The following is a 14,138-nucleotide window of genomic DNA, read 5'->3' as shown; positions in this document are numbered from 1 at the left end:
ATAGTTGGATCATGCAGTATGGAGCCTTTTCAGACGGGCTTCTGTCACTTAGCATGATGCTGATTTTAGGTTCTTCTGTGTCTTTTCCTGGCTTGCTATCTCATTTCTTTGTATCGTTGAATGAAATCCCATTGTCTGGATGTACCATAGTTTATCTATTAACCTACTAAAGGACGTCTTGGTTCCTTCCAGTGTATTTTTTTAAAAATATTTATTTATTTATTTTTAGAGAGAGGGTAAGGGAGGGAGAAAGAGAGGGAGAGAAACATCGATGTGTGAGAGAAACATCCATCAGCCGCCTCTCATATGTGCCCCAATCAGGGACCACCAGCCGGGGAACACCAACAGGGGACCAAACCTGAAACCTAGGTATGTGCCCCGGTGGGAATCAAACCTGAGACCCTCGGCCTTGTAGGATGCAAACCAACTGAGCCGCACAAGTCAGGGATGCTTCTGGTGTTTGGTGATTATAAATAAACATTTGGATGCAGGTTTTTGTTTGGACAGAAGTTTTCACTTCCTTTTGGTAAATAACAGGGAGCGTGATGACTAGATCATATGGTAAGACTATGCATAGCTTTATGAAAAACTGTCACTGTTACCCAACGTAGCTGTACCATTTTGCATTCCCACCAGCATTGAATGAGCTCCACATCCTCGCCAGCATTTGGTATTATTTTTTGGACTTCAGCTATTCTAGATGGTACTAATTGTTGTTTTAATTTGCAATTCTCTGACATATAATATTGAGCACATGCTTAATTGCCATCTGTATATTGCCATGTCTACTTTTGGCAAAGTTCTGATCCTTTGCTCATTTTAAACTGGGTTGTTTGTTTTCTTATAGAGATCTGAATGGCTACTTTATGGTTCTTCTCATGAATTAAGAGAGTAATTCATGTGTTCATTTATTCAATAACTATGGCAGAAACTGCATTCCCCTTCTCCCTTACTGACAGAACGCTGGCATTGTTGCAAATAAGGCCCTGGCTTAAAATACTTAGTATTTCAGGCTGCCTTACATTTGGGGATCATTGGTGTGACGTGGGCCTGGCCTACAAAAAGCAAGCAGAAGGTGTTTTCCAGAAAGACTATTGAGGGGGAAGACTGAGTTGGCATGTACCTCTACGATCTTTTGCCCTTTACACATCCTGTTACCATTTTCCAGAATATGATACAATGTCCAGAGGGGAAGCACCCATGTTTCGAGGAGGAAGACAAAGTCATATAGGTCAAGGACAGTAGAGCCAATGACATGAAGGAGCCCGAACACACGGACACCAGGGAGAAACTGCGGAAGTCCCAGGGCTGTCTCCAGATTTCTTGTTTTGTGGTAAGAAACCCCCCCTAGTTGGGAAGCACTTAAGTAAAATTTCTGCTACAGACAACCAATTCACTCCCTGACCTGACAACATTTTTTAAGCACTGTTAAGCATGAGCTACTAGCTTCCTAACAAGACTACTCTGAGCAACTTTTATTTAAAGTTCACAGAAGTACTGTGTTTGAAAATTTGTATCTTATGGGTATGTATACAAGGATAGAGTTACATAATATAATACTAATAATACTAAATACAGTTATATTTACTACATGTTCTGCACTGTACCAGGCATTATGGGGGGAGGAAACAGGAATATAAAATAAGGACATTACCCTCCTGGAACTTATCATTTAATTAGAGATAAAACTGGCAGGATGGTAAGATTAAGGGCCAATTGTGGGTGAACGAAATGTAACACCAGTTCCTTTCAGGTGGGGTCGGTCACTCAAGTGGGGAAGAGGGAGGGAAATGTGATTAGCAACCCCGAACACTCACTCCGGGTATTCTACATCTTCATATATTTCAGTTCTAAATCAATGACCTAAATATAGACGTGGAAGCTATTCCCTTGGGTAAATGAAGACAAAAATGAAGGAAAGTAATTTACTTTGCCAATTCAGCAGGAATTTATTCTAGTATCAATATTTCAAAATTCAGAGCATGGTAATAATTTACTAAAATCCTGTTTATCTTATTAATTACTAGTACATTTCACATTGAAACTAAGTATATGTTGTCTTAAAACAGAGCTTTTAAAATCCCTCCTTTGGGAAGGAACATGGGCAAATAGATTACACATAAAGAGGAGTGCATGATTTTTCTTCTGTATTTCAGATGAAGCCACCTTTATTAAAACTGCTATGAAATGCTATTGTTTTCTTTTTTTCCTCTAGCCGTTAGTTGTTGCCTGTCATTAGCTGGAACAGATGCAGATAGTTATCATAGGTCTGTAATGACAAGACAAACCTGAATTAGTTTTTCTCGGACGCTTGACCGGAACTTTTTTTCCTGTAATTTTTTCGATGTGGTGATCTTATTTGTAAAGAATGAAGGCATGCCAGTAACACAAAGATAACATTTTTATTTGATGCCTTTAAACCCCTTTCCTTCAGGATCCAGGAGAACGTCGGTGGTTTTTCTGTCTTCCTTCCTTCCTTTCCTCCTCCCTCCTTTTCTCGTATCTTTTGGAGTCATCAGTTATCACTTGGTTGTGTTCCATCGCCATGCGGTTAGGTTGGTAGTTTCAGGGACATCCTATGTGTCACAGATACTGTGGATTTTCTCACTTCTCGGCTGGAGGGAGACTGGAGATAGTGTGACGAAAAAGGAAAGCATCTGTAGAGGGAGATGAAAAGATTTTGTAGGTCCGTTAACATGGTGTTAACGGCAGGGAACCGGCCGATGACACGGCTATAATCCTCACAGGGTTGCTTGCAAACAGGCAAGTTGATACAGCTGTTTCCAGGAGTCTCTCGAAACCCAGGTAAGGTTAGAGTATGGATGGAAACTCAAAGGGGCTGGACCGGACGGGTACATCATACACAGAGGCGAGACGAAAGACCCACAATACACTCCGCCCAAAGTAGCCCCACCATTCCACTGTGGAAGGGACCTCAGCCAAAACCCCATTCCACGCCGAGGCTACGGAGGAAGGGAGCGCCACCTCCTCCGCAATCCCCCGCCCCTTGGCGCCGCTGAGCTGGGGGCCCTTGTCGTTTCCTATTGGTCAAGATGCTCGCCAATCCTGGCGAAGAGGCCCGGTGAGCGGGCCCTGGTTGGCGGAGACGGCGCTGAGCCCCCCTCCTGATCCGGCCGGGCCCCCAGCCGAGAGGGGGCGTGGCCGCGGCCGTGGCCCGGCCGGAGGCGGCGTTGCTGGCGCCGCTGCGTGTGGTGTGGTGCGAAGCCAAGGTGCCGGGCGGCCGCGGTGCGGCGGGACCATGGAGCTCGGAGTGCAACCCCGGCGCCGGCGTCCGCACGGCGGACCGGTGAGTACGGGCTGCGGCCGCCCAGGCTCCCAGGTCTCTGCCCCTTTCCCGCTCCGCTCCGAGCCGTGCAGCTGCCCCGGGGGAGGACGGGCGCGGGCCAGACACCTCAGCCCTGCGGCCAAGTGAAGTTGCTGCATCGCGCCGGGTGCGCTGGAGCGGGTGGCAGGGCCCACTGCGGGCCGCGGCGCATCCCCGCGTCTTACTCCGCAGCCCGGGTGCACCGTTCTCGCCGGCGCCCGTGCCGACCGCGGCTTCCCGCCGTCGCGGCTCTGCCTGGCGGCCGTCCTCGTTCGCGCCGCCCCCCGGCCCTGCAGCCCTCCGGCCCCGGCGCTACCCGGTCCGCGGTACTCGGTTGCAGGTGGCGCCGGGGCCTCCACCCCACGCACGACGCCCGGAGCTGCCCCGCGTCCCGGACCTTCACATCCCTCCCAGTTCCGCGTGTCCTCTCCCGCCTCTGGCCCAGCCCCGCGAGCTCTCCTCTCCGGGGTCCGACCCTCTCAATCCTCGCCTTTGCCCTCTCGGCGCCTGTGCGTTCCAAGGCCCCCGCGCCCGCTGCCCCCTCTCCGGGGCTGGGGCCCCGTGACGCTCCCGGCCTCAGCAGCCAGGCTCGGCTCTCGGAGCCCAGGGAAGGGGTCGGGCCCCGGCGAGGACAGTAAGGCACTGTTGGGGAGAGGGCGGCGCTCCCGGGAGCTGCCATGCCTACAGGGATCGTCCCCGGGAGACGCGCGACAGTGGGGGTCGGGGCGCCTGGCTCTCACGCCTCCTCTGCGACGGAGATTCGGCGAGTGGAAAATCTTTTCCTGTCTCTCTCTGGTACTTAACCGGCAATGGCGATTTCTTTTCTGCGTAGCCTTTCTGCAAGGGGATAGTTACCTGGTGGAGAGCAGAGTTCTTGTTTATGAAGAAACTAAACGATGGGTTTAGGGATGAGTGGGAGCATCTTATTTTCGCCACGCCATTGGGCGGTGAAGGAATTCTTTCTCATTTGGAGATTTAAAAATCGCAGTTACTACCAGCAATAATTTTTGAGGTTTTAGAAGCTGAAAATTAAGGCCAGTTTTTGCTTTGGAGCTGTCCCAATCAAATGCATAACAGGGTATGACATTTTAATGTAAGATTTGGGATCTCATTTTTAGGGGGAAGGGGTCGAAATAGTTTGCATTTTAAAAATTATGTTTGTCTGAACATTTAAAATGTGTGCTTTTCTATCAAAACTAAGTTCAAAGTGTTACAATTGGTTTGTTTTTCTATTTCCTGTAGGGCAATTCTGTTGAAAGTTAGTTGCTCCTTTTGTATATGCTTTACTCAACTTTCCTTTTCTAGCTGTGAAACAATGCAGTGATTCTTTAAAGCTCGTTCTTTTATCTACTTGAGAGGTTAAACAGAAGAAAGCTGGGTTTGACCTTTCCCATAGGCAGTTCTTACTGTGTCTGGTCTCCTTCCCAACAGTGTCTGTGTCGATTTTCTTTTTCATTTTTAAAGCTCTTAATTTATGTTCACAAAAGTTGCGTTTGCAGATGTCGAAAGCTCATTAGGATGGAAAGTTTGATTGACTTTATATATTTACTGTCTGGCCTGTATTCACTGTTAAATAGTGAGAAGAAGCTTGTTCTAGAACTATATACCTATAAAAATTATCCTTGCCCTTCCAGTTGCTGATGTGGAGTTGCTCTGTAGTTTTATCTGCTTGCTTTAAAATTATAACCTAATAGTCAATGATGAGCTACACTATTTTTAAAAATCCCGAAAATAAAGGTGGAACTCACTTTGCTAGTGTGGCCATGTCAACACTGTAGCCCCCTCTCTGTATTCTCAGTGTGTCTTTGCAGACATACTTTACACTTACCATGGGAACCTGCATGTGGCAAGTAAGTATCCATTTGGTTATTGGAATGTTCCCATTAAAACCTCTGCCATTATAGGTTTGGAAAGAATTTTCTGTACTAGTGGGCCCCTACCAGTGGTCTTCTTTGTAGAGTTCTGAGAACTGTCTTGGAAGAATATTCAGAGTGTTTCCCACTCAAAAGCTGTCACCATTTCTTTTATTTTCTTGGGAGTGACTCCATATGCTGTATGGACCTTTACTTAAATTCTCAGTTTCTCTTTCAGTCTTTTTTTCTTCACACCTTCTATTTCTTTTTAAGGTCAGGTTTTCTTGGGACCTGCTTTTGGGCATTGAGACCCAAATGCTGCTTCCAGTCCATACATTCTTCTTCAGGACTGTTTTTTTCCCCCTCATGACTTAATTATACACTGGTAATATACTCCTATATTATACTAGTAATATACTAGTAATACATAAATAGAATATATTGTAAAATAAGTTTAATATCACTCTCACGATTCGTGGAGTAAAAAGTCTCAGTTCCCTTTTTGTTTTGCTGTCCTGTGTCTTTCTCCAGAAGTAGCCACCCTTAATACTCTGGGTATAGCCTTCCAGAGTTTTTTCCAATAACCTTTTTTATTCAGAAGCTATTTAGTGAATTTCTGCTAAGTACTGGGCACTATTTTAATACTGGGGTTGCAAAAAGAAGAGACGAGAGCTGAATTTCAGATGCACACAGTCTACTGAGACACAATTTCTGTGCGGTGCAGTGAGTGCTGTGATAGTAAGGAAACAGGGAGGGGTGTGGGAACATCACCTGAGTGACTTCATCCATCCAGTCACCCGCTTTGTTCATTCAGGAGAATTCAGAGTTTATCATATATTTGGGGGATAAAAAGGTAAACAAGGTGATACCTCTGTGAGCCCCAGATGAGCTGACTGTTCAGCTTTGCTCTCAGACAGATTTAACCACTGACTAAAAAGCAGCGTAAAGGGGCTAGTCACAGGAGCTCAGAGGATGACTGCAAACCCAAGCTTAGGGACTTTTCAGAGAGATAAGAAAAGCTTCCCAGTGAAGTATGAGAAGGAATTGATCAAAGTCTAGCTAGAGGAGAGAGTGTACAAAGGCTTGTTGAGGGGACATGGTGCATTGGAGCAACTGGAAACAGAGTTTAGTTTGGTGGTGCTGTAGAGTGCAAGGCCAGGTAAGTGGCAGGAAACGAGTCAGGAGAAGTAACTAAGGGCCATGCCATTTAGGGACTTGTGATTCTTATTATAAGGACCCCTCAATGAACAGTAGGAAACAGTTGAAGAATTCTGCACCAAAGAAGGACGTGATCAAATATGCCCTGGATAATGGATAGAAGGGGCAAGACTGGAAGGAGGGGTACTGGAGGAGGCAGAATTGCTCGGACTTGGTTGTTGGTCGTGAGTGTGTATGCAATATGAGGGCAGTAGTGAGTTCTGGCTGGATCGTTGGGTGGGTGGGTGATGGTGCTGTCCTTGGGGAGCAGGAGCAGCAGCCATTTGGGAGAAAAAGATGATTGGTCACACTTGGCCTTTCTAAGTTTAAGGTGTTTGTAGGACATAGTATTTATTCAGTTGGCTACATTAGGGATCCGGATATCAGGAGATGTCTGGACTGGGGACGTATTTGAGAATTCTTAGCACCACAGTCTCTAAAGTCTTTGCTGAGGCGCTGTAGTGAAATCACAGGGAGACCACAGGACATTAAATTGTTGAAGGATACCCAGCATTGTGTACCATCTGTCCAACCCTGTGGGAACTAATAGGTCAGGGTAGTTAGCAGTTTCTCCAATAGGTTGCACTCCATTCCTGTTCCATACTGATGCCCACAAGTGGTTGCTGTTCCATGTATGGGGATCCGTGTGGAACAGGAAGTGAAGGAGGTATTATCAAGTCTGAAAAATTGCGAGGTGCTCAACATATGTACCTATACCATCAGTAAACACTTGTGGTATATTAAAAATGTAATTAAAACACGTTTTGCTCAGTTGAAGTATGCTTTTTCTTTTTTTCCCCCCAAATGGGCGCTAAAATTGTTAGGACATAAATACTTCAGTTTAGTTGAACTTATCTATGATTCTGTTACTCAATAGCGATTCCTGGTGCAGTGGACAGAGAGACTTCTAGAACCACCACTGTTGCCCGTTTGTTATGGAGGTTGTTGGGGTAGATGAGATTATTTAAGAAGCATGTAAAGACTGAGAAAAGGAGTGATGGAGAGTGCGATCTAAGGCACTGCCGGGTTTGAAAGACAGGCCAGATAATAGGCCCCCATGCTGAGACTGAGAAGGATGGGGCCCGGGAGGTGTGAATGAAGTCTTAAAAGCCATGGTCCAGGAGAACCTCAGTAAGGAGGATCTTAACCATCAGAGGGTCATTAGTAATGTAGGTGACAGCAGTGGCAACATAGCGATGAGGACAGGAGTGAGATGACCAGTTTGTAAGAGGGTGTAACAGTGATTGGGAGCAAGAAAGTTGAGCCAGTGAGTGTGTACAACTCAAGAAATGTGGCGGTGCTGTAAAAGGTTCAGTAAAAGGGAATCCTTTTGTTCTTTTTCTTTCAGTTTTTAAATGGCGGGATTTGAGCACGTTAAAGAATCCAGAGGGAGAGAGTGCTGGAGAGAGAGCCAGCTGGATAGTGGTTTCAAAGTTTCCATTGGATTTAGCTCTAGAATGTCATAACTGGTTTTGGTAAGAAGAGTCTCATGCAAACCTTGTTGCTGTGGATTAAAGAGTGAGTGGTGCTGCAGGGGGTGGGGTGTGTGTGTGTAGCCAGCCAGTGAAGGCATTTCTTTCTAAAACTTGATTTTGAAGAGGAGAAAAGGCTTGAAAAGGAGAAAATGCGCTCACCAGAGCAGGGGGTATCAAACTTATTTTCACCAGTGGCCACATCAGCCTTGCAGTTGCTTTCAAAGGGCTGAATGTAATGTTAGGACTGTACAGATGTAGCTACTCCTTAACAGTTATGCAAGAGCTCCGCGTGCTGCCTCCTGGTAGAAACGAGGTTCGGGCCGGATAAAACAAGGAGGGCCGGATTCAGAACTCGGGCCTTGCGTTTGCAACTTGTGCCCTAGGGAGAGAGATCTGCAGAGTTGGTGCATGGTGCAGTTTTTTTTGGACTTTGACTATTTTCTTGTTAAAAAGTATTTTTAAAGATGCTTATTTCCTTCCTTTCTCAGAGCATGCTTTTCTTACAACTGGTTGGCCCTTCTGAGAGTTGGATCCTCTGGCATGGCCTTGCCTTTTTCTAGGTCCTGGTGTCCTCTGGGGTCCTGTCTGTCTGTGACCGTCCTCTGTGGCTGTCCCGTTCTTTGTTCTCTCTGTGCTCCTCACCTCAGGCCAGGGTCGCTGTCGTCATTTTTTTTTTTTTTAAATCAGAGCCCATCCTCCTGTCTTAATAGATGTCCTTCGAGTAGAATATTTTTTCCACACTCGGATTCAGTCTTCATCTCTGGAGCCAGTTCTGGCCTGTTTCCTCTTCCCTGGACCTATGCCTCTGGTCTTTAAGGTGAATTATTTTCTTTTGTTGACTTTTTTTTTTAAGTTTAAACATCCCAAACATCCAAGGCATTTTCTCATCTTTCCAGTCTATTAGAGCTTCTAGGCCTTGAGCGTGAGGTCCAGCATTTGGGATCATTTCTCAGCTTTTTACTTGTGAAATTTTCCCTTGGGTCTGTTCTTAGGGTACCCCCTGACTTCTGGGAGCAATGGTCTTGAGGTGGATCTAGAGATATCTTTTATTGTCTATCTGTTCTTGAGCTTTGTCCGTGTTTTGTGTTTTAATTTTTCTTTCTTTTTGTTTTTACTTTGTTTCTTTTCAGTCGGTCTTTGTTTCTTTTCGGTGGGTCTTGAGTACTTCTTTTTTCTAGCATTTGAAAGCCATGTTGGATTTTTAAATGTTGAGTTCATTGTATGCCGAAGTTTATTACCATGCTGCAGTGGTTCTATTTTAGTTCAGCTTATAGCCCCTTCTCGATTAAGTGTTGTTACCCATTTTGTACGCGTGAACAGCGCAGGTGTATTGTGAACTAGAATTCATGTGTTCACATTTTATCAATTAAATGGAATGCTGTTTGAATATAGTAGATCCTCAACAAATATTTTTTCATTGACTTAGTATGTCATATGTGTTGGTTCATGAACATACAATAAGCCTTACACTATCATTACCATGTAATTTAGAAAATGGTCTTGAGTCATTTTACCCTACTGATAGATATCATAGTTTTTTTTAATTCCCCAAATATGCACGTGACACATTTGTTTTTGCTTTTTGCCTGTTTTATTTATGTAATCCTATGTTAGGGTTATTACCTAGGCAGATTTCACCTTTGAATTGGCTTCATAACTCTGTGCTGGACCATATTCATTACGCAGTTTAGAATTAATGCTTATGGAGAGGTTCATGGATTTAAATTGCTCCATGTGGTGCATGGAAGGAACAGTGTCTAGACACAGGGAGAGAAGTCCAATTTGATGGATGACATTAACCAGAAAGTTTGCAAGGAAGGGAGGGAGCAATTTATGCTTATGTTGTCTATTCCGAGACAGGCTGTTGCGTAGCTGAGAATGAGGAAGAACGGACTTACTTTCCATCTCTTCAAAAGTGAGATCTTAATTTAATGGGGGGAGGAGGAGTGTAATTTTCCAGTATAGGACATGCATCCATTTTCAACAGAAAGAGAAAAAAACATTTTGTTCTTTAACCAACCCTGTAGAATTGAAAACATATCTTGGTTTTTGGTTTTCCATGGTATTTGTCTCCCATTTTTGTACATCTTTTAGAATAAAAGAAATGCTCAAATTCCCTAGTCACCTCTTTTCAGATTTTAATTGTACACTGGAAACAGCACTATTTCCAAAGACTTTACTAAAATGTGAATTTGAGCTATCCCAGGGAGGAAGATTATTAAAACGTTACTCCTTTTTAAAAGTTGGCATTGTAATTTTGAGTGGTTACAAGGCTTATCGGTGATAATGGAGTTCATACCTGAGCCTGAGCCACAATTAAAATTTTCATAGCTTCTGTGCTGTTTGTCCATTGTGTTATGCAGGCTAATTAAACACTTCTATTCCTGACATGTTAAGTTCCCTCTCTAACTAACACTTAAAAAAATATGGAAACAACAAAACCTGAGGACGTCATTTGAAAAAAAAACTGTCTAGGGATTAGGCATTAAAGGATTTAAATCAGAATTTTTCTTTTAAGCTACATTTATGGTTACTTATTCTTGCTGTACAGGAATTGAGAAGTTTGTGGGTTTATTTCTTAGATTGTTTGGTTTCTAATTGTCAAATTTCATAAAGATGAAATACATTGCCTTGCATTTTAATATTTACTTAGGCTGGTTATTTCTTCCCCATTTGGGACATTGGATACTGATATAACTTAGATTAACTGTGTATCAGTGAAAGTTGCAAATGAAGTTTTGTTTAAATGGAATATATATTTTATCCAAATTTTTATCGTTTCAGTTGCTTACGATTTTATTGAAGATAAGCAATGTGAAAGCTTGATTTTCTTGTCCCCCATTAAATAAAGATTTAAATTAGTTTATGGAAATAACTAGTTATAATAGAGCTGAATATAAACAATGAGACTCAAAATTACATGGGGATCAGGAAATAAAAGAATAAAAATCTATACTTTCATTGAAGCTCAAGCCCCGCAGGCCAGTGGTTTACATGTAGTGGGCTAACTTTATGAAATTCAAGCTTTCATTGATTCAGCACAGCATCTATTTTTCATCCTCGTTTAAGGTCAGTGTTGGCTTGTCGTGGGGTGGTCTTTCACAGGGCATTCAGGTAGTCAGGCTTGTTTTAGCTCGTTACTGAGCCTCCAAGAGGAACAGGGAACCTGCTCAGGTCACTTGGTGGGCAGTGAAGGAGCACAGTCCTGTGGAAGGTTTTATGGGTCCCCTGGCTATACTCAGACTCAAAAACATAGTCCAGCGATGAACCCTGAGGAAGAGAGCACAGGGGTAGTGGTTATGTAACCAGTCTCCACAGGCTGATGGGAACTTGGCCGAACTTCTGTGATGGCCAAAATGGAAAGGAGGTGTCCTCAGCTGTACCCTGTAGTTTTCACCATCCATAACAAACACGCCAGTTTGTTTTCCTTAGTAATGTTTCCTGACTTCACACTTGGGGCTTCATACTGGTTACATTGAAAACTGTCCGGGGTGGCGTGCTCAGTGACATCATTACAGCACCTAGAACAGTGGTTCTTAGGAGGCTGATTTTTGTAGTGTCCTTACATGAAGTTAAGTACACCTTAAAAGTTTTTTTGCAGAGGGTCAAACTGACATGATTTATGTACTTTTTAGTGGCAAGAATTACATATCCTTCAAACAGCCATTCAGGAATATAATTAACATCAAATGGATTTTTTGGTAAAATATATATAGAAACTGGCTAGTTTAACATGATCTTTTCTGATGAGCTTGGAGTGCTGTTATTTTATGTTGTTAATTAAAGGTAGCTTTGAGGTAGGAACAGAGACATGATTGATTAATTCAGTGTGTTGTATGCCACACTTGTTCTAGAACAGGGGCTGCTGAACTATAGCCTGTGGGCCACATCTTGCCTTTGGCCTGATGTAAAGAAAATTGTGTTGGAACACAGTGTGCCCATTTGTTCGTGTATTGTTCTGGTTGCCTTCCTGCTGTACGGCAGAGGCGAGTAAAGTGGTTGGGGCAGGGACTAACGTGCAAAGTATAAAGTAGTTACTGTCTGATCCTTCACAGCAAACATTCCCGATCCGTCTTCTAGAGGATGAATTTCTGCTCTGTCTTATGGAGTTCACGTTGTAGTGGGGGAGAAAGATAATGAATAAACACCATTACGATATGTTGTAGTAAGGGCTGTAAAGAAAATAAAACAAGGGAAGAGAGTGTCAGGGACTGTCGTTTTTCACAGCGTGGGCAGGGAAGGTGTTTCTGAGGTGACATTTGAGCAGAGGTATGAATGAAAGTGAAGGAGTGAGCCAGTCAGGCAAGTATTTTGGGAAAGAGACTTAATGGGGGAAGGTACAGCGAGTGTAATGGCTCTTGGAGTATAAGGAGGACATATGAGTAAGTGGGGTGTGCATGGTCATAGAATAAAGGGCCAGATCATGCAGGGTCGCATAGAATAAGTTGGCACTTTGTATTTATTTCTGAGATGGAAAGCCATCACAAGGTTTTGAGCAGAGAAATGATACATCCTTTGATTTGGATTTTAAGAGGATCCGTAGGGGTGCTATGTAGAGATAGATCAGAGGGGGCGAGTAGAAGGAACATGTGTCTCTATGCGAGGCAGTGCTAGATGCTGAGGATATCAAATTCAATCAAAATGGTTCCTGTCTTCGAGGGGCTGACAGGAAAAGATCACTGTGATGTACTGTGACCGGTGGAAACACAAAAGATGCCTTGGGATTGCTTGGGAAGGAGCTTCATCCAAACTGGCAGATGATACTTGACCTGAGGATGCTACTCTGTACCTGTCCATTTTATACCAGAGCTTCAGGGTTCTTAGAAGGACCACACAAACAGACGCTCAGCCAGGTCATCAAAGGTTCTTCCACAGAGCAGAGGTGGGTAGCAGTGGGTTTCACTGCCCATAAGGAGTACAGATCATAACGAGTGCTCTTTGGAGCATTGTGGGAGAATGATTCTAAGACAGCATCAAGGCCCAGTGGGATACAGTGCAGTGGGCACTAAGGGGGTGGGAGTGACGTTTGCCATCTTGCCAGACAGGAGGCCTAAGGTAACTTTGGTCTGGACAAATAAGTATCATATGATTGTAGGAAAGTCTCAGTAATTTGTCCATAGAATATATTGCAGAGCATTGCTGACTTTCCCCATGAGCCCAGCAGCATGAATTAGGTGTAAATTGTACCTTTGAGGAATTAACAAATTGGTCTGCTCTCTGGAATTATTGGATATGATCCAGTTCGAGTTTGAAGGATGTCTATAAAATGATTTTTATTTCTGAAAAGTGATAGTAAGCCATTTTGCATAATAATTAGCTACTATTTTTATTGGCGTAGAGAGTATTTTATTGGTTATTCGCCTGTGTGTTCTCTATAGTAGAGGATCTAGATCATTCAAAAAAAATTTTAGTAATTATAACCCAGGCTTTAGAAGAAATAGATAGTTCTGCAATATAGAGGGAGATTTTTTTATACTATCTTTGTGACTGACTGAATGAAATTTAGTGAGGATATAGAAGACTTGAACAGCAGAATTAATAAGGTTGCTTTGCCAGTCTAGACACTGCCCAGAACAACCACAGAATACGCAGTGTTCACCAGTGTTGGCCGACGTTCACCCAGGCTGTCCGCTTGCGGGGCAGAAGCAAGTCCCAGTAGATTTCAGAGGATTGAAATCAAACAGAAGAGTGTTCTGTAAATTAAAGTAAAATCAATAGCAAAATGAAGCTAGCAGATCTTTTCTGAATAACTTATGGGTCATAGAAGGTATATTACAATGGGAATTAGAAAAACTGAGAAAATAGTTTGATCAGAGTTAATATAAAATATTGTATATCAAATTTGTGGGGTATAGCAGAAGTCATACTAAGAGGAAAGTTTATGGCTTTAAATGCATGTTAGGAAAGAAGAAAGACTGAACACAATTCAGTGATCCGAGCATCCATCTCAAGAAGTTAGGGGGGAAATAAAACCCCCAGCAGACTAAACCCAGAGGAAGTAGATGGACATAACAAAAGGAGAAGATAATAAAATGGAAAACAAACATACACTGGAGGGCATCTGCAATACTAGCTGGTCTTTTGAAAAGATCAATGACATCAATAAATTTGGTGAGATAAATCAGTTTAAAAGAAACAGAGGTACAAGTAACCAATATTAGGAATGAAAAAGGGAACATCACACAAAACCCTGCCAACATTACCGTATTTTTTTGGACTATAAGATGCACCCCGACCCCACATTGGGGAGGAACAGTGGTTGTTAATGCTGCTGTTGAGTTCTATTTA

At 43.3% G+C, this 14,138-nt stretch overlaps 1 protein-coding gene across 3 annotated transcripts in view; it reads left to right on the top strand.

The window, feature by feature from the left end:
- The first annotated feature begins 3,170 nt into the window (after nucleotides 1-3,170).
- The window catches only part of WASF3 (WASP family member 3), a 151,394-nt gene continuing 140,426 nt past the window's right edge, over nucleotides 3,171-14,138 (top strand). For all 3 annotated transcript variants that reach the window (XM_037137144.2, XM_037137146.2, XM_037137143.2), the window contains exon 1: nucleotides 3,171-3,307. The gene's annotated coding sequence lies outside the window, so the exon portion shown is untranslated. The remainder of the gene's footprint in view (nucleotides 3,308-14,138) is intronic.

This window comes from Artibeus jamaicensis, unplaced genomic scaffold (assembly GCF_021234435.1).
Source record: "Artibeus jamaicensis isolate MK-2021 breed Jamaican fruit bat unplaced genomic scaffold, CSHL_Jam_final contig_793, whole genome shotgun sequence".
Taxonomy (NCBI): Eukaryota; Metazoa; Chordata; class Mammalia; order Chiroptera; family Phyllostomidae; genus Artibeus; species Artibeus jamaicensis.
This window is presented reverse-complemented; position numbering and strand designations above follow the sequence as displayed.